This window comes from Manacus candei, unplaced genomic scaffold, assembly GCF_025592945.1.
Source record: "Manacus candei isolate 608988 ecotype Guabito, Panama unplaced genomic scaffold, ASM2559294v1 h1tg000023l, whole genome shotgun sequence".
Classification (NCBI taxonomy): Eukaryota; Metazoa; Chordata; class Aves; order Passeriformes; family Pipridae; genus Manacus; species Manacus candei.
In genome coordinates this window covers 13,011,147-13,037,864 of record NW_026138071.1, presented here as the reverse complement: position 1 = coordinate 13,037,864, position 26,718 = coordinate 13,011,147, and the positions used below count along the sequence as shown (strand labels likewise).

Genomic DNA, 26,718 nt, shown 5'->3' with positions numbered 1-26,718 from the left:
CACAATTTAATCTGCCACTAAAAAGAAGTTTTTTGCTCTTATGGGTATAAAACAGTATGCCAAGGATAAATCAGTGCCGCTTACCTTCCATAAAATTTTAGACACAACAAGAAAATGCAACTCTTTCCTTCTCTCATCTCAATGGGATGTTAACCTAACAATCACAATTTTAAGATGGGGAAATTGTTTTGAGTAAAAATAAATTGTCCTACAGTGTTGTTTCATGGAAGGAACATTGGACCTGTGGTTCACAGCTTATGATATCTGGTTTTGGAGGACTGGAGTGAAAGTAAGAACATGTAGAGAAAGAAGAATAAGAATGAAATATGAGTTCTAGATGGTTCAAGTGAGCTGAAGCAGTTCAGCAATAGATATCCTAGAATCCTGCAAAGAGGCTTATTCTCTGACTACCTTCCCTGGCATATTGCCATGTCCTGTCAGAGCCCCCGAGGAATTATTCTCTCTAAGTGTGAAGATTCCCTTTTTTCCTCTTTTGTTGAGGTATCTAAAGATATTGGGCTTTAACTTACAGCTTATATTTGCTGAACAAAACAGAAAAAAGTATTTGTGGTTTTCTCTGCAGCTGCCAGGAAAGAGAAGTCCGTTATTTGTAGCTATAGGGGAGCAGCAGAGGAGAGGTCTTTTGTCTGCGGCTGCTTTCCAGGGCCAGAAGTTGAGGCTGTTGCCAGCTGGGAAGGGCAGGCTGGAGCAGCCACTGCTGCTACTGCTCCAGGGTTTCCCAGGGAGGCTTGCAAGCCAGGCACTGTCCTGTGTGTGACATTTGTATCTTCACGTGCTGTGAAACAAGAGTTCTCAACTTTGGATCACAGTGAAGAGAAAATGAGCTGCCCCTCAGGAATGTGAAGCTGTGGTTGACCTGCCCACAGCCCTCCTTCCCACCAGCAGCACCTCAGGGCACCCACTGGCACCTGCAGGATGTATCTCTGCAAATGCGGCTGCAGAACAGCAATGCCGCAGGTGTAAAATCCTTATGATCAGATGCTCCCTGTTGTGACCCTGAACAAGTTAATCACATCACTCCTCTTGAAGATTCACACTGCCACAATGTAATTTATGTAGGCCCTCAAAGGTAGATGGAGACATCAGCTATTGATCACAAGGAATTGCTGCCAGTCAGTCTTTCTGTTAGTTTCCATCCTTGTGATGTGTTTTAAAAAATATTGTATGATTCAAAATTATACCTGTAAAAACTACAAGTAGAAAATTACTGTGTGCATTTATCTTTAATAACAACCTTGCGAATATTTATAGTACCAGTAGAGTAGAATGTGTTATACTACTTTATTTCCCAGTCTGTTTTAAATGATATTATTCATTAGTAGTCGTGAAGTGGTATGACATATTTTTATGTTGCTTGTTTGTAACAAAGGTTCTTAATACCTTTTCATAATGAAAGGGGATAAATGCTCACATGGAATAGGGGAAATCGTGCTTGTAAGAGCACAGAGTGTTGTCTTAGGGTATTAAATTAGCATTTGGTACTGCTCTGATTTGTGTGTATTTCTAGTAAATGTTTCAGTTACAAATCACTATAATACACCTGTATTCTGGTTCTTCAATTCATATAGCATTTATATCCTGCCAATACTGTGTCTTATAAATATAAATATGCAATTTAATTTAATTCAAGCATGCAACACATAATTTTTCTTCTAATTAAAATAGGATATTGCAATATGGGAGCTGCCTGGGGCAAACAGGACACATGAGATTGCCAAGCCAAAGGGAATACAGAGACAGCTCTGAAGGCTGGCAGGAGGAAGGTACAAACCCTCTTAGCCCTCAATGATGCCCCTTCTGGAGGCTGTGGTGTTTCTGGTACCTGCAGGTCCATCCTGGACTTACTGGCCCCACTGCTGAAGAGAGTGGGGAGCCCAGTGGCAGCAGGGCACACCGCCCTGTGGTGCTGCACTGCCCTGGTGTCCTGCCATTCCTGTGCAAGGTGGCAGGAGCAGCACAGCTGATTAGTTTTACTGCTGCCTTGTCGTGTGCAGAAGTTGGCTGATGTGCAGCAGAACTCAAATAGTTCTGGGGAGGAGGAACTGCCCGACAGCAGCAACTCGAGGGATTCCTATCACGCTCTCTCAGAATCGAACAAAACAACACAAATAGACCTTCTGCATAATGACTCAAAAAACTGTTAATGGCCATCTTTAGTAACATAGCAACAGCCAAACCCTTGAAAAGAGGAAGTTTTCATTGAGAAAGCGTTTCATTTTGAACATTGAAATTTGGTTTAGAGTATGAAATAAGTTTTGAAAGGAAGCTGATGATTAAGAAGAAATGCAGTGGGCATTTAATAAATGGAGGAACCGCAAGATAATTAACTGGCATGCATAAAGATTCATGCTTTATACCAAAATTTTAATTTTGCACATAAATGTGCCTGATGTAGGCAGCATTTAATCACCTAGCTGACAGGAGTAACTACTTTCATTTAACCTTGACTGAAGATCATGAATTCTAACAGGTTTAATTGGATACATCATTTAACAGAATGAACAGAGCAAATTTTTCTCAATTCATAGGTTCTGATTGACATGCACCAGCAATAAGGCGTTGCACAATTAAAGCTGATCTGTATTCCTGGCCTGGGCAGCAATTGCCATAGTGATGTGACACTGTTTGATCACTGTGGCACTGAAACTATACTGAATTTCCCCTTGTTTTGAAAAGGGCAATGCTTTAAAAAAAAAAGAGAGAGAGAGATAAAGAGATTTTGGCACTTTAATTTTATTTTTTTACATTAATCACATTTATATGCACAAACTGTAAGGGAAGGAACTTGTTATCAGTAACTAAGGGGAAAGAAGGAAAAATGGTATATTCTTTTATCCATTTAGCACATTATTTACAGAAAGTCAAAAATGTGGATAGTCAAATGAATTGTAACACATTAAGGGCCTGATTGTTCTGGGCTTCCATTTGAATAGGGAGTAGTGCTGTGCGGCTCTGATCTTCACCTGCAGTTTGGCCTCTCTGCCCTTGCCCAAATCAGTTCCACATCACAGATAGCTTGCCAGCTGAGTAGGGATACTGAGAAGGGGTGCTCATATTGCAAATGAGGAAGAAAAGGATGAGAGGGAAGAAGTGGTGTCCAACAATGAGCTGCTACATACCTTTCCTGGCACACAGTGTTTGATATGATAAAATCCTGAAAAAATTTATGGAGGAACTGGCAACTTCCTCTTCCCCATATGGCTCCTCTCCATCCACATGCCAGGACTTCCACTGCCTCTGGCATCTTTCACAAGTTCTGGGTTTGACCTTTACGAACTAGGATTGTTCTTCCATTGTTTAACCATATACACATACATATACACACATATGCACACACACATACACACATATATATATATATACACATATGTATTCTTTTATGTCTCTGTTTTCCACTTAAATTTTTGCTTCCAATATATCATTTTTATTTTATTATTTTATGAAAAGGTTTGCCAAACACTGAACAGTCTGAGGCAGGGTAGTACACAATGTGTTTCATCCTGGCTGCAGTAAAAAATCATTCCTAATTCCTGAATGACCTGCTAAAAAAGCTTCTAGCAAGTTCTGCTGTCCACCATGAGCATTGCAGCATCCATGCTCAGAGCAGCAGATGGGTTTTCTTCTTTTTTTTCTTCTCTCCATCCACTTAGGTTCAGTGCCTAAGCACTGGTCCTGATCTCATCTGCAGACAGACCTATTGCTACCCATTTGTCAACCTTCATTTCTGTAGAGGCAATGTATAAACATAGCAAGCAACAAGCTTTGTAGGAGTGCACTGCAGTGAGAGGGAGACAGAAATCTTGGGGAAAGCTGGAATCCTGATTGGCTCAAGGACATGAACTTTAAGTCAGGACCGCTAGATGTATTAAAAAATTTTTGTCACTTTAGAAGCCTCGAACATTCAATTATTTGCAATACCTTTCACTGTCAGCAGTATTTCCCACATAATTCATTGTAATACTGGCAAAGGCATTTGCCAGTATAATTTATCACTCAGTAACATTTTTAATTTTCAGGTAAATGACTGGACCACATCCTCAGCCTCTGCAGCCATATAATGTCCCTTGGAACCATAGCAGATATTCGTCTGTGTGCATGGCGAGTTCTCAGACAGTCCCTGGATCTTCCCTGTGCAGGCATGAGAGCCAGGATTTGGTCAGTGTGCCTCACTTAGCCTTGCTGACATAGGTGCTGCCTGCTCTCACCTTGCATGGAGGCACAGAAGCCAGGAGGTAATGTGTCCCTGCTCTGCTCACTCTTGAAACCCTTTAGGCTGGGTGGGTGCTGCAAAACTACTGGGCCCTTCTTTAAAGGGTATCTTTGCACCCCATTTAGAAATGCTTGGGCTGTAATTTGCTCCAAATTTTTCCCAACCTTCCCAATAAAATATCTATCTGTCCCATCATACAGTTCCTTTTAATGTCCTATAATACACACAGGTACCTCATGTTGTCTTCAAGGCAGGAAACAATAGTGTGCCTTGAGGTACTCGTTCATTTCCCTCAGGAGATTCCCAGTGGCATCCCCCAAGGTGCACAGAGCTTGTCAGCAGCACAGCTGGAATAAAGCACACACTTTTTCCAGGAGCCATGCTCAGCTTTGACTTTCCCTGGGGAATACCACCGAGTTCAGTAGAGATGCATTTCCTGAGCTGAGTTTGCTGCTGGAGGGAATTGTGTGTGTTTCTCTGGATACCACAACGGCCTCAGGCTCTGGCCATTTGCTCTGTTCACGTGCACCCAATGACACCTCTTATGGATGGTCTCACTACATTGGGGTCTTACACAACCTTTCTGACCTTTAATTTATCAGCTCCTCAGTCAGATCATCCTCTGCACTCAGAGTCATTTGGGTGCTTTGCCCATGACTCTCGGAGTTGCATGTCACTCTTGCCTTGTCTTCCTGCTCAGTCATCCATGCTGAATTATCTTCCACTCTTCCCTCTGGGAATAACTAAGGCTTTGACCTAGTGGGACTGTTTGTGTGGTTAAATGCTTTGATGTACCAGACACTGAGCTGCTTTCTCCTAAATCTAAGGTGGCTGGGGATTTCAGGCTGTTTTCAGAAACAGTTTGTGCACTGGGAAGCATATGAAAGTCAGCAAAGGACACCAACTTGTGCATTTTCAAGTATTTTATCTATCATCTTTAAACCCTTCTGTTTTCTTTAGTTTCCAAACAGCTGCTTTTCCATGTTTTTGATCTTCTAGAGAGGATATACAGCTGTAATAAGAAATATATTTCTCTTCTTTTCAGAATCCTCAGGGAGCAGGGGACATTCCTTTTTTACTGATATCAGATCAATTTTGTAATTTCATTTTGAAGGCTGTTCTGAACAAGTGGGGGAAAGCAGAAAACCAGCCATATTTTTCCCCAGGTTTTCCTGAATCACCTTTGGACCATGACCTAGACAAAATTCTGAGCACAATTAATGTTTACACCTTTCTTGCACTATGTAATTTAACTTCCAGCAATATAAAATGGGATAGCAGAAGTATTTTTATGTGTTCTTACAATGTCCAAAGTTGTTTGTTACTGTTTTTATTTGAGGGAACTAGACACAATCCTGGCTGCCTTAACCACTGCCTTTGAGAGAGCTACAGCTGAGAAAATCCGCTGCCAGGAAGAAGTGAATAGAACTAACAAGGCTATTGAGCTGGCCAACAGATTAGTGAAAGGTCTGAGGTGAGGTCCTACAGGGCAGGCTAATGAAGCAGCCTACAGAAAGCACTTCTTTGTTATACACTACTGATCTGGCAATAACAGAGCCACTTAGCAAAGAACCTGATGAGCTGAAAAAATTATGTCATTATCATTCATTTTTTTCATAATAGAAACATGGTTCTGACCTTTGCATTTTCTTACATTTTTGCTTCATTGTGCTATATATTTACTGTAAGATTACCTGGTAACTAACCTATCCATGAACATCAGGAGGAGAAGTCGATTGAGGATATTGACAACGAAGGCAATTTATTAAAATGCGATGACTGTATTTGTAACAATTAAACAACACTAATGATACTGCCCAGGGTTGGGATACATAGAATAGAATATAATACAATTTGCACTACTTAGTTAAGCAATATGATAATTCTGTAATTATCTTTCTGAGATTTGCAGTGGGTATTTCAGGAGAGAATAAATAATGGCAAAGCCATGAATTATCAAAAATCCATATTGTCTGTTGATCCAGGCTGACTCAAGGGAATCCATACTCACTGATGGATTTTTTCATTTATCATTCATCTACTGATGAGGCTGCTTTTTATACACACACACACACAGACAGACTTTTCACAGATACTTATTTTATTGTAACATGCATTTAAGAAATCTCTTGTGGTGACTCACAGCCATTATAGGTTTTGTCCCCTTCTACCTAGTACTTTCAAGCTGAGTTTTATAACCAAACACATAGTAAGCAGCAAAAATAGAAGATCCATTTGTTATTAAGCGAAATTATATGGCTGAGTGTGGCTACTGGAACTTAAAATATAAAACAGGGCTTAAGAGTTATTTCCTGAATCAATAGAAAGGATTTATTGACTAGAGGGGAGGGAGGGCAGTGCAGAAGGCCCATTGTTTCTGTTTAAAGAAGCAAGATGAATGCATTTAAAATGTTAACATCCTGGCTGAAAGTGTAATGTATTTTAGTGATTAATAATGCCTGTAAAACTAAACCATGTACCTAATACAGAATAATAAAATAAATAACAAAGCAGACCTCTTTAAAGTGTGACAATAAATGATTGTTTTAAGGTGTCTGATAATAATATTTTCTTCCACCTAACATATCATATTGTTTGGTTCTCCCATGTGCCTCCTGCTGGGCCTGACAAGTGCTGGAATAGCATACGTATAGAGATGAAAGGCAAAGTGTGGGCATGTTGGGGGGGAGGCATAATGAAAAATAATCTAAAGGAGGAAACAGAGATGAAAGGAAAGAAGGAAAGTTGAACCATGCACTAGATGAAGACAGTAAAATGAGTTTTAGTGGAAAGTCCTTCAGTTAGTACCTCCCAAAGCACCAGCTCCATGAAGAAGGTGGCCAGCTCGACAGATTGGTGATGGGAAATTGAATTCATTCCTGTTATTAGCTGTACCACATTTGGTCAAAGGCAGTAATAACCATATGACAGCTATTTGGAGACTTATAGAAAAAAACCCCATTTTAATCCAGTCTGTGGTAAACAATAGGTCAGTGTTTACTATTAGCAAACAGTGTAATACTGATGCCGATGTACTGTCAGTCCTGGCTGTTTCTTTGCCTTATTTTTGGCTAAGAAGACACTCTCTTATTTCCTACTTGTATGGCTGAGTTATTGCTGTGTGGAGAATGGCTCAGGAAATGGGAAAATAAAATTGTTCACAGCGTTTTTTATAATAAGCAAACATGTAAAAATTTCTTTATTGACTCTTCTTAATAAATACACTTTTACAGTGGAAATTATAATAAAATAATCAAATGTGTGTGTTTTCTTCTAATTCTTAGGGGGAGTGTTGACCAAACAGCAGGAGAGCTGATAGTGTCTAGCCAGGATCTGAGGGAAAGGCTTGTACCAACTGTCATGTCAAATCTCTTATTGACTTTATGGCATAAAAGATCCTTCCCAGAAGTAGAAATTGTTTTTTCCTGCCTTCTTCTCTGAGCCCTGGCATGCAAGGGTTGTTTTGGGTGGTTGCATGAGTAGTTGTTACTCTGTACCAAGGAATTCTTTGCTTCTGACAGGTGCCAATTATGCTGTGGACATCTGCCCTGGAGGTATTTAATCAAGCTGACAACTCATTTTATATCAATCAAACAACAACCATTTTCAATAATTTCCCATCCAGCTGGGACTGAATTTGCAAAAGTGATCTATGTATTAAAGACATTACCAATCCACAGAGACATTCATAACCGTGATTATGTTCTGTTTTCCCACAGAAACTCTTGCATCTGCACAAGAAAGCAACAACTTCTTCCACTACGCAGGAGGATGCTGACAACTCAATTTTGGTCACTTGCTGCCAAGCTCAACTTACAACAGTCAACTCACATCAGACTAGAAGGGTATTTTTGCTTGCCATCTGCAAATCCCTTCTGTTGATCCTCCAATCAATGGGAATCTGTAAGGTAATACTGAAATATTCACTACTGTTTAGCCACTGCAATGGGCGGGTTTTTAATAAATGCTTAGTACGGTTTTTTTAATCCTGTTTTTTGGGTAGAAAAGGAGAGCGGGGCTTATCCCCAAACCACTATTAGGAACAAAAGAAAATGTAAAGCAGAAATGCGTTCCAGATTGCAACTTTTCTTTCCTGTAATAGTTTATTTTCAAAGTGGTACCGGCACCAGCCAAAATCTCATTCTGCTTTGCCTGAAAAACATTAAGGTAAGTGAGGGATGCAGATAATACCTTCTCTACAGATACATATTTTTTAAAATACACAGTTAATCAGAAAAAAACCTAGCACATTCCATTCCCTTTTTGCCCTGTTAAACCATCATGTTACCTATATGAACTTCCTTCAAATACTTTATTTAATAGGACTGTATACTTGGAGGCAAGGAACTGGTAAAACGTTCTTCTGGAAAGGACCAAAAACATGCCCCTTGCTAGTGTTTGAACTACATTTGCCAGCTGACTGGAGCTATAGGTGACAAGTAACCTACAGACCTTAGCAATATGGTTAGCAAGCCAGACCAGTAGGCAGGCTCACCTTCTTCTTGTATTCTGTCAAGTGCTGTGCTCTGCTGTTTGCATAAGGGGACCAGCTTTCATTATTCTATTCTGTCCCCAGTACTGTGCACCAGGGCAGCACAAAGCAAAATTTAGTGCTTGGATATAGTATTTGCTTGCTAACAATTGTTATATTTAAGGCTGCACTAAGACTTCTGTCTTAACCTGCTGTTCTCCCATGCTCGGAGTATTCTTAAAAAAAAAAAATCCCTTTCATGTGAAATTTTTCATGCTTGTTATCAGCTGAAATATGATTTTTTTGGCAAGCCTGAATAAAATTCATTCATTCATATTTGAATTATGCAAGGAAGTGGGTGTGGGGAGAAAGGTCTCTTCTTTAGCACATTCATAATTCACAAAAAAAGCTGCATATTACAAGCTGAAACTTTCCAGGTGGCTAGTTTTGACTGAAGGGTAGTCTTCATGCTAATTACAAAGAGAGAATGACTGAAAGAAAAATTAAAGAGAAAAATTAAAAATGACACATATTGTGATTAACTCATTTGTTTTGTAGGTGTGTCATACAAAGTTCCATTGTGAGCCACTTAGAGCAAGTTTAAAGTAACAATTTCATTTAAGTTACAATGAACTACTATAATTACATAATATCAATGTTTTGTGCTGCAATTTCACTAAGAATTTCCCTACAGAAGCTGCAGAAGCTTTTACTTATGCAAATGTGGAAGCTCACAGTGAAATCAGTGCAGAATCTTATGAATCATTAACTTTGGCCAGAATGCCAGTCTGGGGAAGGCAGGGAATGGTGGTAGTAACTCTCCCTGTGCTCTGGGTTTCCCTGAATGCTGACCTGCTGAGGAAAATAGCTCTGAGTTTTTGCAGTTTGTTCTAACTTACTACACTGACTGTGAGGGACACCACACCACTAAAGCTTTGTTATTCTCTTTTCCTTGCTATATTCCCATATACTAGTGGACATAACAGGTGGCACATGATCTGATCAGCACTGTGTGACTGACTCTCCACAGTAGCAAAGAATTACTGCAGTGGAGGGTATGTGGGTAGCAGAAGTTTGGAGTGTTACAACAGTCTCAACCCATGGAGAAAAGGTGCTGTGACGTGCAGTTCCATGCTCTCATAAAACACCTGGAAATAAAATACAAGCATGTAAATAAAGCAATATAACTCTAATTTTAAACATCTGAAGGTATAACTGGCAATGGTTCCCATAGTAATTTCTGACCTTGCTCCAGATGGAGCAAATATGAGTTCAGACTAAATTTAGTTCTACCCAGCACTAAATTCCCAGTAACCTCTTGAAAGCAAAATAAGAACTGTTAGATTCAGTGCAGGAATTCTCATCTGTTTTTTTTTCTTCTGAGTGAAATGAGGAGAAATACATTTTTCCCAGTGATGCTGCTTATTTTTACAAAACAAAACAAGTGAATGCTGAGACACACTAGCTTCTGTAAATAGGAATTTAAAACTTAACCTTTATTATTCCAGGTTCCCATTCCAGGAACAAAAGGTATTGATCCAGTCACTGTGTGGATGGATGATACAACAATTGCTAAATAGAAAAGTGACAGCAGTCACTATGGCCACATAAGAAGTCCCTGGTCTTACATTTACAGTCATTGGCGTATACTGATCAAACCTCAGCACTGGGGAATAAATGGATAAAAGTTATATCTGATTCAGATTTATAAATTATCTATTTGAGGCAAAAAGGGAAGAACTGCTTGGCAGCTACAAGTGCTAATGAGAGTAAAAACAGATGCAGAGCTATCAAGAAAACATGGCAACTATTATTCGTCTGAACGCTTGATGTTGCACAAGGTGTTAACGCCCCAGCAACCATAACAACTCTGCTAAAGTACATTACATTCATCAAAGTATAACCAATGGGATACAGCACACTGGCATTGTGTCCCCTGCCTTTCACCAGCCCAGTACTAGAATGACTCTATAGGTGTGTGTCTTACAGCAGGTATTTCTTGCTGGAGACCCTGTTTTGGTAGACAGCTTGGAAGAAATTACTGATCTTGTACTTGACCCAGTATATTGCAAGTTATGTTCAAAGTATTTTTAATAGTCTGTGATTTTCTTCGTCAGCTCTCTCTCTGTGATTATGTTCTGCAAGTACTCAAAGTAGTTTCCTCTGAAAGCTACTTGTATGATAGTTACCTTAACTCCCAAGGATTGCAGTGCCCAAGACGTGTTAACTCCAGTTGGATTTTTACTTGACTATTTTTCTTATTTGTACCCTTGCATGCACCACAGTTCAATGACTGCAATTTGAGCACTCCTTTCTATCTAGCTGAACAATCCTCCCCAACACACCACCATCCTGATGTGTAATCACTCAGGAGACATAATCATTCACTTAGAACTAAAATAATTCTCCTACCATTTGCTCCTTGCCTCCATTCTGCCCTTTTTCTCTGATTTATTGCACTTATATTCCTTATGGAAATATTTTGACATCCATCCCCTCTATTCAAGTCTTGTACCCACCCTTGGAGGGAGTGCTTTGAACAGAGGAAGGCCAGGATGAGTGTGTATCTTATATACTCACCCTTTTATTCCAGTGTCATTTCCCCCACCTCCTCATTATATTCCTGATCCCTTCCCCTCCTTCTAGTTTAGCTGTGCCTACTGTCTCTCCTACAGCTACCAGGAGTCCTCCCTTCCCTCCCCTGCCCCTCTAGTAAATGTCAGAAAATATTTCCTCACAGCCTGTGCTACTCAGGATTGTGTCTGAGTAAAGGGATCCTGAACCCCAGCCTTGTCTAAGCTCTCTAAATCACTTGACCCCAAAAAGGTTGCCACAGGACAGCACTTATCTACAGCGCAGGCTGGAAAGAAAGTGCTGCTAATGCACTGATTTCCTTCAGCTCCGAGCTTTGCATCTATTTAGACTGCAAGAAAGTATTTAGTGAGCCAGAACACTGAAATTGTTCCTCTTCAAGCTTAGTCAAAATTACTGTGAAATTCCTTAATTAAAAAGTTCAAGCTGAGAAGCAAAATGCTTTTGAATTCAGCCATCACAGTGCCCCACTCAGTACTGTACCTTCTGCCTCTTCTTTATTGCTCCCTTCATGTTCTCATGTTACCTTACGTGCTGCCTGTTGGTTTTGCTTGTTACGAGTGTCCCCCCTGACTGCCACCCCCACACTGCATCGACAAGCAGAAAGCTCTTTATGCCAAGTGTTGACGTAGTGGTGTGCACCAGCCCAGGGTGGAAGAGCATCTTGAATTTCTTGCTCCCCTGGGAGCATTTGATTAAAGGAGGATTTTCATGGTGTGTTGAGATTCAGAACGTGGCTGCTATTCAGTAACTGCTGGTTGCAGTTCTGAGCCTGAATGCATGCTGAGGCTCTGCTGGTTTTGTGGCAATAAGCTGAGTCCTGGGACAATGAATTCTGCACGATTTTCCCCAGTGTGCAGAAGAGCAGAAACAAGACCATGCTCACACTCACTGCCAGGCTGCTGTTTTTGCACTCAGGGACACAGGCTTCACCAGATTTTTCACTGATTCCCTATAGAAGGCTTCCTGACCTGCTCTCTAAATGGGTCTCTTGGATCTAAAGAATTTGACTCAGCTTCAGTGTTACTGGCAGTGTGTGAGGTCAGTTTGGAAACATTTGGAAACTCCCGACTGAGGACATTTCAGGAGTGTCTGCACTACTCTCACACCTGCACAGGCCCCAGAACAGCACTTGGAAATGTTGGATACCTCACAGCACAGCGTGCCTTTTACAGACCTCAGTAGGCTGAACCTGATACACAAATACTCACATGTGCTTCTCACTGTGCTCAGAGGAATACACAATCTAAATTAATTTCTGCTATTATAAATCTAGAAAAACTTTTCTATAGCCCAGGAGATGGTTCTGGAGTCACAACAGAGACGTGTTGTGTACAGATGTACAGAATACAGTTCACAATTTTCTTTCTTTCTTCTGTTCCTAGTAATTGAAGAGTTAATTACTAAAAACTATGCTTACAATGAAACTTGAGAAAATCAGAATATTTGAAAAGGAGATATGTATTTCCTTTATTTCCTATGGTTTGATTTAGGGATTTGCAAACTTACCACTTCAGTCTGAACTCATAAAGCAGAACGATTACTTTAAAATTAAGTTGACAGTGCTTTGGGATGAATTATGGATACTTTCTTTGGCTGCTGACAGTAATTTCATTTGGGATATTCTTCTCGCTGAGAAGCTGTAAACAACAAGACTCACAACAGCAGAAATACAAATAAAGAAAAACAACTAGAAGAATTAGATCGGCTACAATAATAATAATTTTCATGATGAATTTGGCTCCTTTGGGTCTAAACCAAATATGTTTATTTTTTAGAATTGTATTTATTTCATAATCTGTATTTTTCAATTTACTTATCCACAGTGAATATATCCATGTGTATGTGTTTTCCCTTCAAGAATTACTACGTCTCCACCATGAGGAAAATAAAATAAAACTTTTCAAATCACCATAAAACTAAATCTGCAAGAGGGGAATTTTAGTGTTTTATTTTACATACCATATAAATGTAGCTTTCCCTGGGTCATTTTTTTCCACAACTCCTTTTTGTGCTAACTTGTTAAAAATTGTGTCACAGGACCCCAAGACTACAAGGAGCTGTTAAACCATTTACCCAAGAGACCAAACACAAGCACCACCAGGGGAAGGATTAGTGAGCAGGATGCTCAGACACTCATTTTTAGCTTGGAGTGGCCACAGCTGATTGCAGTTACATCTGGCCACTGGATGTGTGCCTCTCCATGTGAAAACTGGGGACACTGAAAAGTTAATAAAAGCATTTTCCAACTCCATAAATGCATTGCAGGGCACACGACATTCCTTTCTGCTATGGTGATGCATATGACTGTGTATCTTGTGCAAGCAGTTACCGGAGATACAAACCAGGAAGTGGATGTTAAAAATAATTGTATTATTAAAGGAGGAATCAATTAAGAGATAAATATACCCTTAATAATAAGAAAATATGATCAGTAATATCAGTTGTATATCTTTTCCATCATCAGAGTGCTTTAAAAACCTTCACATTTACTCACAGTATGTCTCTCTGATACAGGAAAACAAGGCTTTGTTCAGGTGGTGAATGAAGTAAGAGTGCAAAGGACTTGACCACAGAGTATCAGCAAGTCAGTAAACTAAAACTCTATGCTATCAATAAAATCCTTAAAAGAATCTCTGTTTTTAGTTGAGTTTCAGGAATTTTATGGGCAAAGACTTGAAAATTATGACCAAGCCGGCTCGCTCTTCTAGCTTCATGCTTGATCTGCAGTCTGCGGAAAAAATTGGAAATTATCTTGGAGCTTCACATAGCTACCATGCCTGACCTGTCCTAATTCATGTAAGATGTTTCAAAGAAGCAAGTTGATAATGATCCAGGCATTCATAGCATGCATATATTTGCCTTGTCATAGTATTATTCTCACATAGTCTTTAGACAACCTCAAACAGTACAAAAATCAGCATTTGCATTGCCATTATAAAATTTCTTACTTTTAAAATCTAAAGATTGCAAAGAAGCTATTTCAGAGAGCAAACAATAGAATATTTAGAAGAAGGAAGCAAACGTTTTGCCAAAATCATTTTGGGAAAAATAAAAGCCTTCAAGGATTTTGAAAAAGGTAAATGTGGAGCTTAAAGGAACTTTTACCAGATTCAACCATAGCTGCATTTGAAAGGTAAACTGTGAGAATTCAAAAAATTCCAGGTAAGGAGATTCCCCTTACTTTAGAAATCTATATATTTTAGGCATATTTTTCCATAACACTTTGTGATATTACATATCACAGTACTTTGTGTTGTCATTTACATGGGTGAAGTAAAGACTGGCAGCAATTCGACTGATCACTTTCAACTGAAAAACCACACAAGATGCTGACACAGAAAATCACCCCTTGATTTCTTGAGAGTTAAATTGCATCTGCAAACGATGTCAGGTTCCACTTGGAGTAAGCTCTGGTGTCTAGTGCATTTCTGCCACTGGTTATCTTTCTTTTTTGTTTCTTCAGATAAGATATACTTGCATTCTAGCTGCTAATGAAAGAAGAAGATAATCCTGAAATGCTTAGTCACTTTTATACTTTTTAACTGATGCTGTGAAGAAGTGACAGAATCCTGTAGTTAACATGATTCAAAAGATAAGGGGGAGGAGAAGGTGGAGAAAGATTATATAAAATGGATTTATATTGCTTCTACAACTGAATTGTTTTTAGTATAATGTCACGCTCTTAGTGTGGGGGATTCTGCATGTGTCGTGATTCTGCAGATGTTCTGGCACACTACACGCAGCTGCACTATTTGTCATGGGCAAATTTAATAGCAAGATGCTTGTTACATGTTCCCCCTGTTCTTACTTCACAAAAAACATCAAGGGGAAAGTAATCCACTACCTGGTAGCTTGCTTGCTTCCCTTCTTTATACAGCCTTTTAAAACACTTTAAAACAAATTTTGGAAACACCATCTTTTGTACTACATTCTGTAACACCTGCAATTACAGATCTGTTACTTTTGCTAGAATGATTTTGTTCTTTCTAATGGTTATATTGCTAATTAAGTAATTTTAAGTACTTGAAAAGGTCATATTCCTAACAGTGGTGGGGGGTCTTCAAGAGCTTCATCCTTCAAAAGGGAGAATACTTTCTGGTAAGTACTGAATATCCTCTGTTCTCAGTGACCGCAGATGAAACTCAGAAGCACTCCATGCAGCAGTATGGCAGAGCCAAGTGCTGTCAGAAATTTTGCAGAGTCAAACTCAGAAGAGCTCTCCCACCCTTCTGATCTTAAAATCCTGTATTCTTTCCTCTAAGTATTCTCTTTCCTAAACTTTGTTGGTCCAAGGCCAGTGTGTTAATCAGCTCTTCGGGACCATACCCTTGAGTTCCAGCTTCTTGCCAATGTATTCAGAAAGTAGAACAATATTTTGCAAAAAGAAAAAAATATTAAAAAAAGCAAATTTTTTTCTCTTGAAAAGCCTATAACGTGCTGAAACATGGGTTGTCTGGTTAGTGGCAAGGGAGGTAACTGAAGAACTGGCAGCGCAAGGAGAAATTTGGACTTCAGAAGAACGAACTGAAGTAGAAGCAGATCCAACTTAACCAAACAGGACAAAACTCAAGAAGACAGTACAGCTGTAGAACAAGTTAAGGGTGTTACACTATCAGCAAGTATATGAACAAAAAACAGATGTTATAAATGAAAAATTTTCATGTAATTACTGTATCTCCTACAGTACAAGAAAGACATTAACCTACTGGTGCTACTCCAGTGGGAGCTGTAGCAGGGAGCGTGCTGGGAGAAGCTGAGGGCGCTGCAGTTCTTCAGCCTTGAAAAGGCCAGGAGGGCAGGAGGATTTGTTGCTGTCTGAAAATACTTCCCCGGAGGCTACAGAGAAGACAGAGCCAGGTTCTTCTTAGGGATGCACAAGGACAAGAAAGAGGCAACTAGCAGAAGTCAGAGCAAGGGAAATTCTGACCAGGAATTAGGAAAAATTATTTACCTCATTCACCATGAGGGTGGTGAAATATTGGCAGAGGGGCCCTAGGAGGTTGTGGCCCTCTCAAGGTGAGATCCCTCCAGATGAGGAGGTCTGTATGTCCTCTCCTTGAGAGTAATCACACTTAACAGATTACCTAGATATTAATATCTATACTTGTAACATTAAAGTATACATATATTTACAAGTATGGTTGAAACTGTGAGTGCTTACAAAACACACAAGAAAAGATGGATCAACAGAGTATATTTTTTTTTGCCAAGGAAAAATCATGTTTTTAAAAGAAATATTTATGTACTGTTGTATGGGAGGTATTTTAAAGCATCTTGAATTTTTCACATCTTCAAAACACTGCATATACATAAAATACGTAGTCATGTATCAAGTTGATGAGAAAGTTCTTGTTAGGAGGAAGCTGATCAGATAATTTTAGAAATGTATAACAAGTGTTTCTGTTATTAAAAATGTGCATCTGTGAACACAGACTGTCAAAGAAAATGGAATATTCAGTGAGTCTTTTCAGAAGAAAGTCAGCAAATAGCATTGAAACATGCAATAGATATGTGAAGATATTAGTTTCCAGTCTTCAGATGATTGCTTAGCTCAAAAGTTAAACAGATGTGACTATGACATCTCTCATTCTGTTTCTAATCAATCTCTAAATATATATATGAGATCAAGCTGTGTTTGTGTACAGAGCCAATTTCAGAAATTGTTGTGAACTGCCTCATGTAAAACCTATCTGACAGTGTCTGTGAGTGTGCGCGTGTGTGACGTGTCTTAGATTCAAACATGTATTCTTAGTTATCCTATACCTTTATGAGGTTACACAATGGTCTTCTGCAGCTACACGAATTTTTAACTTAGCACTACAACCTATAGCTCTCAATTTAATAACTACAGTATTCCTGCTGATTGTGCAAATTATATTGACGATGAAAATCAAACACTTTTTGTTAGCTGGCCTCCTGATGGCAATGAAGAAATACAAGTCAATCAGACCTTGAATTATTCTAATTCAAAAAAAGTTAGGAAAGTGTGAATGCTTCCAAGATCTACTGCTCAGTCATGATTCTGCAGTCATAGAAGGGTTTGCAAATCCTTGCTGAACTCTGCAATTCACAGACTAAAAGGGATTTCATAGCCCAGTAAACGTGATTTAGCCATTATTATTAAAAAGCAACAAGGTTTGTATTGACATGATAGTATATGGACTCAGAAATTCCCTGGGTTTGTCTGGGCCTAAATAGATTTTAACTTGGTTTAGTTGTGATAGCAATTGTTCAGCTGTGAGGCTCTCTTGACTAAATTTTAGTTTAACTCTAGTTTATGGTAATAACAAATGGTTATTCATTGTGGACTGAAATGCCTACAGCTCTAGAGTCAGCTGTGGGAAAGAGTGCAGACGCAGATGACACAAATAAGTCATTTAATCACAGTAAGCTGACAGTGTTAAGAAAACATAAAACTAAATCAGACACCAGACTGAGGAGAAAGACATCTCCTTCCCATGAGTATCACGCTCCTCCTGGTGATAACTCATTGTAGTACTCCCCCATTCCTTTTGAGAGATACCAAAGTGTCAGTCTTAAGACCCAAAGGAACACTGGAGGAATAAGCACAAAGCCAGAGAATAGGGAACTTTTTATGTAGCAATTTTACCCCTATTTTTAATGAAGTCTTCCACTACTCATTAAATAATTTTGATTATTATACTGTTTAAAATAGTAATTGGACTACCAATAAATTCTTACATTCATTTATATATTGTGCTTTTTGCCAATACCTTTTTGTAGGCTCTGAGTGTAATACCACATTAAACATTGCTAACATCTTTAAGGACCTGGAAGCTGAAACAAATACCATGAAGATCACTGAAGCTCACAAGCACTTTGGTAAGTTGCAGTCAATGCTGCTGTGCTCTATTTTCTCATGGACAAGCTGAATGAAATCAGTCCAGTGAATCAGCTTTCATTCGAGGTTACCACTCAGGAAGAGGTCAGTGTGTTTGCGTACTGCTGTTTTAATCTAGTTCTACCACTGGCTTACCACTTTCCCTCTGGTCACAGGCTGCATTTCACAAGGCAGTGCAGTGAGCAAAACCCTCTGATAACATGAGGCTCGGTGTAAAGATCCCAACTGGCTGTATGACACGCTCTGCTATCATTTACACTGGTCTGTTTGAAAGGGTAAAGCTTACTTTCCCAGCCCAGTTAGCTCTCCCAGTACAGCACGACCCCTGCATGGGCTCCCATTTACAGCTTTGTGTACGTACACCTGTACGTGTGGTCAGGCAGCCACAGAGCAGCCCTTTGCCTTATGATTTTGAGGCCTCCCTTCTGTGCCTTCCTGCTTCACCACAGTAAGAGGGAATATGGACGAGTTCGTGTACTTCTGCTTGGGTCTCCTTGCTGTAGCTTGAGCTGTTCATGCTACCAACTGGCTCTGCCAGGCCACTGGAAAACTCCCTCCTCAGGCAAGAACATCAGCCTGAAATGCTTCCTACAAACTGTGTTTGCTCTGAGCCAGTCCAGGCTGCTTTCTCGTTAAGGACAGAAAAGCATGATGGCTTCACAGACATTGCTGTGGCCACAGAGGGGGGCACCTCTGCAGGGGCAGTCAGTTTTCTCACTCTCCACTTTTCATCCTCATCTCAAACACTGGGAAACGCATCTACTTTCAAAGTAGCTCTTCATGTCCCAAGTGCTGCTGCCACATGTATATATTCCTCTTAGAACGAGCTGAACGGAAAGAGTATTGTATAACGATCTCTCGTTTAGCTTAAAATGTTATCTTTTCCTTCACTGCTTTTTGTCTGTGAGCAGTATGCTGAGTCTTGTGCAGCTGTGTTCTTGCTCTTATTTGGCATAGATCTCTTCTAAGTTTTGCACCCATACCAAGAGTTTCCTACTTCCCTTTGAAAAGAGCGAGAAATGGGTACAGAGCAGAGGAGCCAAAAGCCTATGTGGATGTGAGCCACAACTATGATGAAAATATTAACCTGATAAAAGAGGTTTCTTCAGCTTCTAGTGCATGTGCTGTGAGCCAGAAAGTAAAAATCACAAATGGAGAAGAGAAAGGGAAGACAGAGAAATTCAAATTCAGCTGCTGACCCTACTTGTTTTCAGAGCACAGAATATCTACGGTACTGAAACATAAATCAGCCAACCAGTGAATTCCTGTCCAGTCTCCTCAAGGTCATCTGAAAGTCACCTACAAGCATCTCACACGAGGACATGCGCAATGGCTGACTTCAGCAAGGTGCCAAACACCCACTCTGGCTGAGGCTGGGATGCTCAGAATGCTCACCACCATGCATGGCTGGGCCCTGCCTTTATTTTTCTGATTGAGCTGTGTAAACAAGACACAGTTCTGTCTAGAAAAAAACACTCTATATTAATTATTTAGAAATTAACAGGTGTTAAACCAATTGCCATTATCGGGCATGCCAACCTTTAGAACAAATCTAGCATTAAACCATGGATATCTATAGGGAATTCCCTTGGATCATTTGATCAAATTATGCTCTTAAAAGTACACTTCAAAAATGTCATCCTGGTGTAGGAGGAACAGAAAGAAAATAAGGCAATGAAATTAATGGAAATTTAGAGAAATGAAATGTTGTCTCATGTATTTTGACAATGTAGGCATCAGTAGGTTTGCCAGACAGATCAGCTTCAGATTTGACTTGAGCAAATTAAGCTAATCTAAAGCACAAGCTACTTGCTAGTCATTTTTCTGGGTTTTGCCTCTTGAACCATTTTACAAGTTTATTTACATTATAACAGCACTGGCTGTGCTTCTCCCATGTTTGAGGTCATTCCCCAGCCTCTGGGAAGAAAGTTGGCACTTGACAACATGGCCAATTTCTGGCCACAGAGGTGTTTTAAGTAACAAGGTGGGCAGGCAGGAACAGCAAAAGGGGGAAAGCTGTGAGGATGAAGACTGCTAAAACAGTCAGGTATAGATAGCAAGAGGAAAGAGCCCTGAAATGCCTGAAGAGACATTTCTGACAGAGAAATCCCACTGCAACAATTGTTTAATTGTTACCTTGCTTTGCAAACAGCACTATGTAGGCACCTTTACTTTGCTGGCATCTGCTGCTGCACCCCATTTCTTTCAACAGTAAGACATCAGGCACAACAAGGCATAACTGAAGGATCCAGATGGTCTTTGGCATCTGCAGCGAGTTAGGAAGAAAAGATGTTTTCATTGTTTTTTCAGATCTTTGTCATGGTTTAACCCCAGCCAGCAACTAAGCAGAGCACAGCCATTCACCTACTCCCCCACGGCAGTATGGAGGGAAGAGAACTGGAAGGGTAAAGGAGATAAACTCATGGGTTGAAATAACAGCAGTTTAATAATAATAACACCACCACCAATTAAAAAAAAAAAGGAGAGAAATAAAACCCAAGACAAAGCAATGCAAATTAAAAACAATTGCTTACCACCAACAAGCCGATGCCCACCCAGTCCATGAGCTGCAGTCCCCGAACCGCAGTCTCCAGCCAACTTCCATCTCTAGTTTATTTTGAGCACGACGCCTTATGCTATGGAATATCCCTTTGGTCAGTTGGGGTCAACTGTCCCAGCCGTGTTTCCTCTCAACATTTGTGCACCCCCAGCCTCCTCACTGGTGGGGTGGTGTGCGGAGCAGAAAAGGTCTTGACTCTGTGTGAGCACTGCTCACTAATAATTAAAACATCCCTGAATTATCAACACTGTTTCCAGCACAAATCCAAAACACAGCCCCATACTAGATGCTATGAAGAAATACCTCATCCAAAACCAGCACAATCTTAAACTGAATTTGCTGGACTGGGAGGTGTTTGGTGGTGTTGGGCTTTTTGCTTGTGAATGTGACAAATTTGAGTGAAGCCTAAGAACATTTTTACGGATTACTTCGGAACAGGTTTATACTTTATACTGTCTAGCCTCACACGACATGCTGTGACTTGATTTTGCATTATTATGATGATTTAATACAACACTGAGTAATAGAGATTGTAGTGAATTCAGGTTGGAGAATCTAAACATCAGTCCTCTCATTTGATTTTCCTAAATCTCTTTCTGATCTAAGCACCTAAATATCCTCAGTCTGGTCATGATCCATACCTTGACCATATGGTCCTCTACCAGAGAACAGAATAATTCTAGGCCATTAAGGCACTTGCCCATATCCATTTCATCTGCAAGATCTTCAGAGGTGCAAACAAAACACTGGATGGGAAGATTTGCTAATGCTGATAGTACTTTAGATCACTGGATAATCTTTTTCCTGTGTTAGTTATTACTGAATGGAAATCAAATGCATGCATGTTAGAACTAGTAACAGATGGCACCTCTGTTCTATGAGGAAGAAATAGGGGCAAAGGGGCAGCAAAGTTGAACCTCCCCCCTTCCCGGTCTTACCAGGATTCATTGTGTTGCCCTCCTGTTACAGTTGGCTGTGACTCTTTCTTGTTATAAAGAGATGTCAGAAGTTAGAGAGAGACAGACGATAACCTTAAATCCTTTACTGCATTTTACCAGGATTCTGAAAAATAAAAAATAAAAAAATAAAAGCCAGCTGAGGGAGTTGGAAAATGTCAGTGAGGCATTACACAAAGAACTTGATACATTTGTTGACCTTTCTTCTTCCTCCACCCTTCTCCTCTAAGATGGATTTAGTAGTAGTGAGTGCTTAGTGCTTTAAGTGCTTTCTTAAAAATAATTTAGATGCTATTGTCTGTCTGCCTGCTACTTGGAAAACATAGCTGTTTCAATGAGCCCCTGCTGAAACGGAAGAAAGAGGGTTTATTGAAATGCCTCCAAAAATGCACCAAAATTTCATTCTTTTCCTTGTCAGCTGAAACCCATCTTGTTCTTGCCTTTACAGTCTTTTGTTTTATTTTTTTAATTGTACCATTGTATTGAGGGGCTTTTCATTCTTTTCCGCTCTTTTACGAATGGCATGTGTGGTATTAAGAGCTGAAGGCAGAGACGAGAGGAGAAGTGTTTTGAACTGACTAATTTGCAGGCAAGAAATAAAGCTCTTGTAAGGTGGTCCCAGGGGTATCTTTGCCATGAACACTATTTGAAATGACATGTAATCTGGTACATTTCAAAGGCAAAACATTTCCTATTCTAAAGTATCTTCCTGAGCCAGGGTTGGTTTACCTGTTTCCAGAGAATAATAAACTCCATTGGGACCAAGGGAACTCCTTCTCTCCCCTCTCAAAATTCCTGTTCTTTTTCAAAGGGGCAATTGCAGCCAACAGTTTATTTCTGTCCTATCTTTTCCTGCTCTAGTGGCTCAGTGCTCCCTACTAATACATAGCTGAATGCACCTCTGGATTCACACAGCACATCCGTGTACAAAGAGAGAAATAATGGTGTGGAGCTCTCTTGTTGTTTCTTTTAACAGTGGAAAATTTAGATCTGGTTCTAACAGACTTCTAAAATTTTAAGCATTTTGCCATATGACTTTGATCTGGCAATTTCTTAAGAGAAACTGTTCCTCTTCTAGAGAAATCTGAGCTCAGCTGACCTTGGAATGCTGTATTAATACTCTTTCTCAGCATAATTTAGTGTTTCTAGCCTTACTGACATACTAAAAGGCTTACACACAAAAGTCCACATTTAATTTGTCAAAGCAGACATTTCAAAAAAACCTTATGTTAAAACTTTGCCATATTTTGGTGAAAGCTTAGCTGGTCTTCTAAGCTGGCACACTTAATCATCATCTGTGAACATATTCATATACTCTGAGGAGTGTTTCTATATGTTCATGATTTAAGCTTATGATATCCAGAATCTGTATTTTATGGTTTTAAAAGATTTTAAAATATTTTAAATGGGAGATTTGGGCCACAAGTAAAACCCAAAGCTTTAGAGAAAATAAACACTGATAAATATTACAAGCATTTTCTATTAATTTCACAGCTGTTCTATCCTAAAGCTTTTAGTTACAGAAAAACAAACTGATGCTTTGGGAACTCTCTGAACTTACACTGACTACTGTTTCAACGTTTACTTGATTTTCTCTCTAATTCTCCATGAAGAGAAATCAGGTATAGTGTGTCTATAATAATGATCCTACAGACCGAGGTTTTTTTAAATAAAATCTTCAGTTACATTGGTTTTCAAAATCCACATGCTTGTGCTCAAATGTGCTCTACACCGTATTTTTTCAAGTGTGGACAATGATGAATAAATTATGCTACTTGAATAGAGATACTGAAGGCCCCCGGAAAGGACAAGCAAAAAAGATGGAGTTGGAATGTCCAGAAAAGAGACATTTCTAAAAGAATGAAAAGCAAAAAGTTCTCTCCTGAAACCAATAATTATGTGAGACAGCAGACTGTCGGGGATGACTTGTGCTGTCAGTTTGCATTACAAGCCTCAGCCCTTTGAAGGACAGATTTTGCACTGTGAGTGACCCTAACGTGTGTTATACTTGGATCTCTACCAAATAGAAGTCATAATAAAATACTATGCCCCATAGAATAGGTCTTACACCTTAACTGTTGTTTTTCACAACAGTCTGTCAACTGTAATTCTTAATTTATGGGAACTTTGCCCAAATGTAACTTGGAACAAAATGTGTCCAGTGTTCACAAAAACTTCCAAAGAAGGTAGTGCTGTTCCACAGTAGCGTTTATCTCCTGGATTGGTTCCTTATCGATTCTGAACCATTAGATTCCTCTGGACTATATATAGATGCTATTACTAACAATCATGAGAACACATAGCATTTACCATAAAAGAAATGTCTACCAAGTTAGTTAGCAATGCCACTGGTTTTAGAAATTCTATCAAAACCAGAGAAATAAACAAGGCCTTTGTCACATGGTAACACACAGATGGCATTACATCTCTAACACTTAGTATCTGAGGAAAGTTACAGCGCTTGACTCAGCTGCCTGGGTGACTGCTGGCTGCTTTCTGAAATCAGAGGTAGCTTGCCTGCTGTTCTGTATTTTACTAGTGCAAGTCATCAACCTAGCACAACTATACTTGAGTGATAGATTTGACCCTACTGAAAACCTGCTAACCCTCCTCTGACCAAACTACCTCCTAATGCCAATGTAAGGACTTCTGCTTAGCCCCTTTCTTTGCCCTTGTGTAATGTCACCTTTAATGAGACATTAATTTCCTTTTTTCTCTTTAGATAAATTTCTAACATATCTACTTCAGTGTGCATTGAAATATTTTTCTAGGCAATATGTAGGGAATCCATTAGCAGGAATCAATTGTCTCACTTCTGCATTGCTTTTCAGACACAGGGGCATTTTGCTAATACGAAATACTTGGCCGTAGAACAGTACAATATACTAGCTCAGCTGATTTATTGAAACTATATTTTTGAGGGCTGGGTTTTTTCCTTTGGTGACTCATGTAATGTGGTGCCATTTAAACACTGTGTGTAGAACACATGCTTATTTGAACACTTCATTATTTGGCTCAAAGTAGTACAGTATATTGTTCTGTTTAGGGAACAAGTTTGAATTTACCATTGACTCCGGAGAACTTCACAATGTATTGTTGGGTCAAGGACAGGAAGCTGCAGCAGAAATAGCTATGGAAAAGGCATCAAAAGAAGGCCACTGGGTTACACTTCAAGTAAGTCAAAGCTCTTCATTACATCAGTGCTGCACTGCAGTGTTAAAAACTGAAGCTTTTCAAAATAGCATGTGCCTAGATGAAAGAGTACTAAATAGTGATTTAAAACTTCCTTTGTCTTTGCCACAAGGGAAGCACATAACTTCATCTGTATATGCAAGTATCACTGCATATCACATAAAATATGAATTGTGTGTAGGGAGTCAACTAACATATTTTCCCAAGCACACGGTATCTGATTTACTAATTTATTATCCATTAAAAAAAATCCTTTAGTAAATAAATGTGTAGCAAAAAGAATTGTTACGCTGTATAATCAGATGAATAGATACAAACAGGGAAGATTGCTGTCATTATGCAGTGTATTGTGCTAAACAGATGCACACGATTTTTTTCAAATATTGTGCAATATGAAACTGCTTCCTTATGTCTGGTTTTTCTTGTATCAATAAAATGTTTCAAATTTCAAATCAATAGCTCACTAGGAGGCCTATTTTTTCCTCCCTTCTCCCCCCTCTCCCTCCCCATCTCTGAATATTTATTTTGTAGTAAAGTGGCTGAACACATTAGAGAAATTACTGAAGAAAACCAGGGAAGGAAGTCAGCAGGGTGATCGGTTTTGAGTGTGAGGAACCTGCCACTTCCCCTAGAGCATATCTCATTCCCGGGTGGATTTGGGAAACCTCACATTAAAAAACCTGATAAACTACAACCAGTAATAATGTCTGATCACCATGCTGCACTGGATAAATTTGACTAGGCAAGCAAAACACCACAGAAATAAAACTTTAAAAATGTAAGCATTGAACTTCTCCTTTTAAAGCCACTTGAAACGGTGAAGTCACTAAAAGCCTTTACAGGGTATGCAGTAATAAAGCAGGATGCATTTAATTTCTTAAAGATTTGTTCACATATCCTAGAATGACTGCACATCTAACAGCAAAAAGAAAAAAAAATCAAACAAGAAACTACTTCTTTTCATTTTAAAGCATCACATACAGTTTCTAGTTAAGTACATGCCTGTGCACGTGGGAATGAAAAATTTGCAGTCACTACAGTTAATTACTGTAGTACAGAATAAGAATTTTTTTTTGGTTTTGTCTAGCTTAGTTTGATTTATCTTGAAATGCGAAACCATGCGGTTTTGTGTCTCTGCAATATTTTTTACATATTCTGAGCATGTAGTGCACAGAATTAGGTCTTCAGCTGAGGTAAATCAGTGAGGTTCACTACACCAATTTATATTGCTAAGGGTTTGGTCCAAAACGTTTGCATAGTACATAAGAGGAAAGCATGGTTTTGACTGCTAGGTTATGATATTTTCCTCCATCCTTTTTAATCTTTGTTTTGGAAGGCTTTTAATTAAAACAATTTTTGTTACTGACTCTTAAAAGATACAAACATAGGTGTATACAGGTAGTAATCATAAGCTATGATCAAAGATATGGTCAAAGAAATCAAGTATCTCTTTGGAATACATATCTGTACTAAAGAAAGAGCATCAACCTGAATGCTAAGAAACTCTCCAATTACAAAAAAAAAAAAAAAAAAAAAGAAAAAAAATTGCTTTTCGACAGTATATTCTAAAAAACCTCTGTGAAAATTATAAAGGCTTTTCGTCTTTTCCTCTTGTTTAGAATAACCTCTTCCAGCAATAAAGATGGGAAGAACGGCCAGCCACCCGTGCAGCGGAGGGAATGTCACCCAAAGTGCTGACAGACATACGCACAAAGAAAGCCGCGGCTGCAGCCACGGCGACCACACGCTTGTCGCCAACTTCTGCCGGCGGCAGTGGCTCCGCCGGCCCCGCAGCCCGCCGGCCCCGCCGAGGGCCCGGCCCCTCGGCCCGCGGGGCACCGCCTTCCCCGC

General features: G+C 39.5%; 2 long non-coding RNA genes across 4 annotated transcripts in view; one reads left to right on the top strand and one right to left on the bottom strand.

The window, feature by feature from the left end:
* LOC127471076 (uncharacterized) overlaps positions 1 to 19,617 on the top strand; it is a 24,644-nt gene extending 5,027 nt beyond the window's left edge. The window contains exons 2-4 of one of the 2 annotated variants that reach the window (XR_007904544.1): positions 7,951 to 8,139; positions 18,042 to 18,140; positions 19,374 to 19,617. This is a non-coding gene — a long non-coding RNA (uncharacterized LOC127471076). Of the gene's footprint in view, positions 1 to 7,950; positions 8,140 to 18,041; positions 18,899 to 19,373 lie in introns of those variants that run through there. The other variant, XR_007904543.1, reaches the window with a different exon arrangement.
* Positions 7,414 to 26,718, bottom strand: LOC127471071 (uncharacterized). Of its 2 annotated transcripts, XR_007904534.1 has the most exons (7): positions 26,579 to 26,718; positions 24,741 to 24,805; positions 21,658 to 21,781; positions 20,694 to 20,934; positions 20,296 to 20,425; positions 12,804 to 12,984; positions 7,414 to 9,850 (listed from the first exon to the last, which is right to left on the bottom strand). It is a non-coding gene; the product is annotated as an uncharacterized LOC127471071 (long non-coding RNA). The 2 variants fall into 2 exon arrangements; XR_007904533.1 differs by lacking the exon at positions 12,804 to 12,984.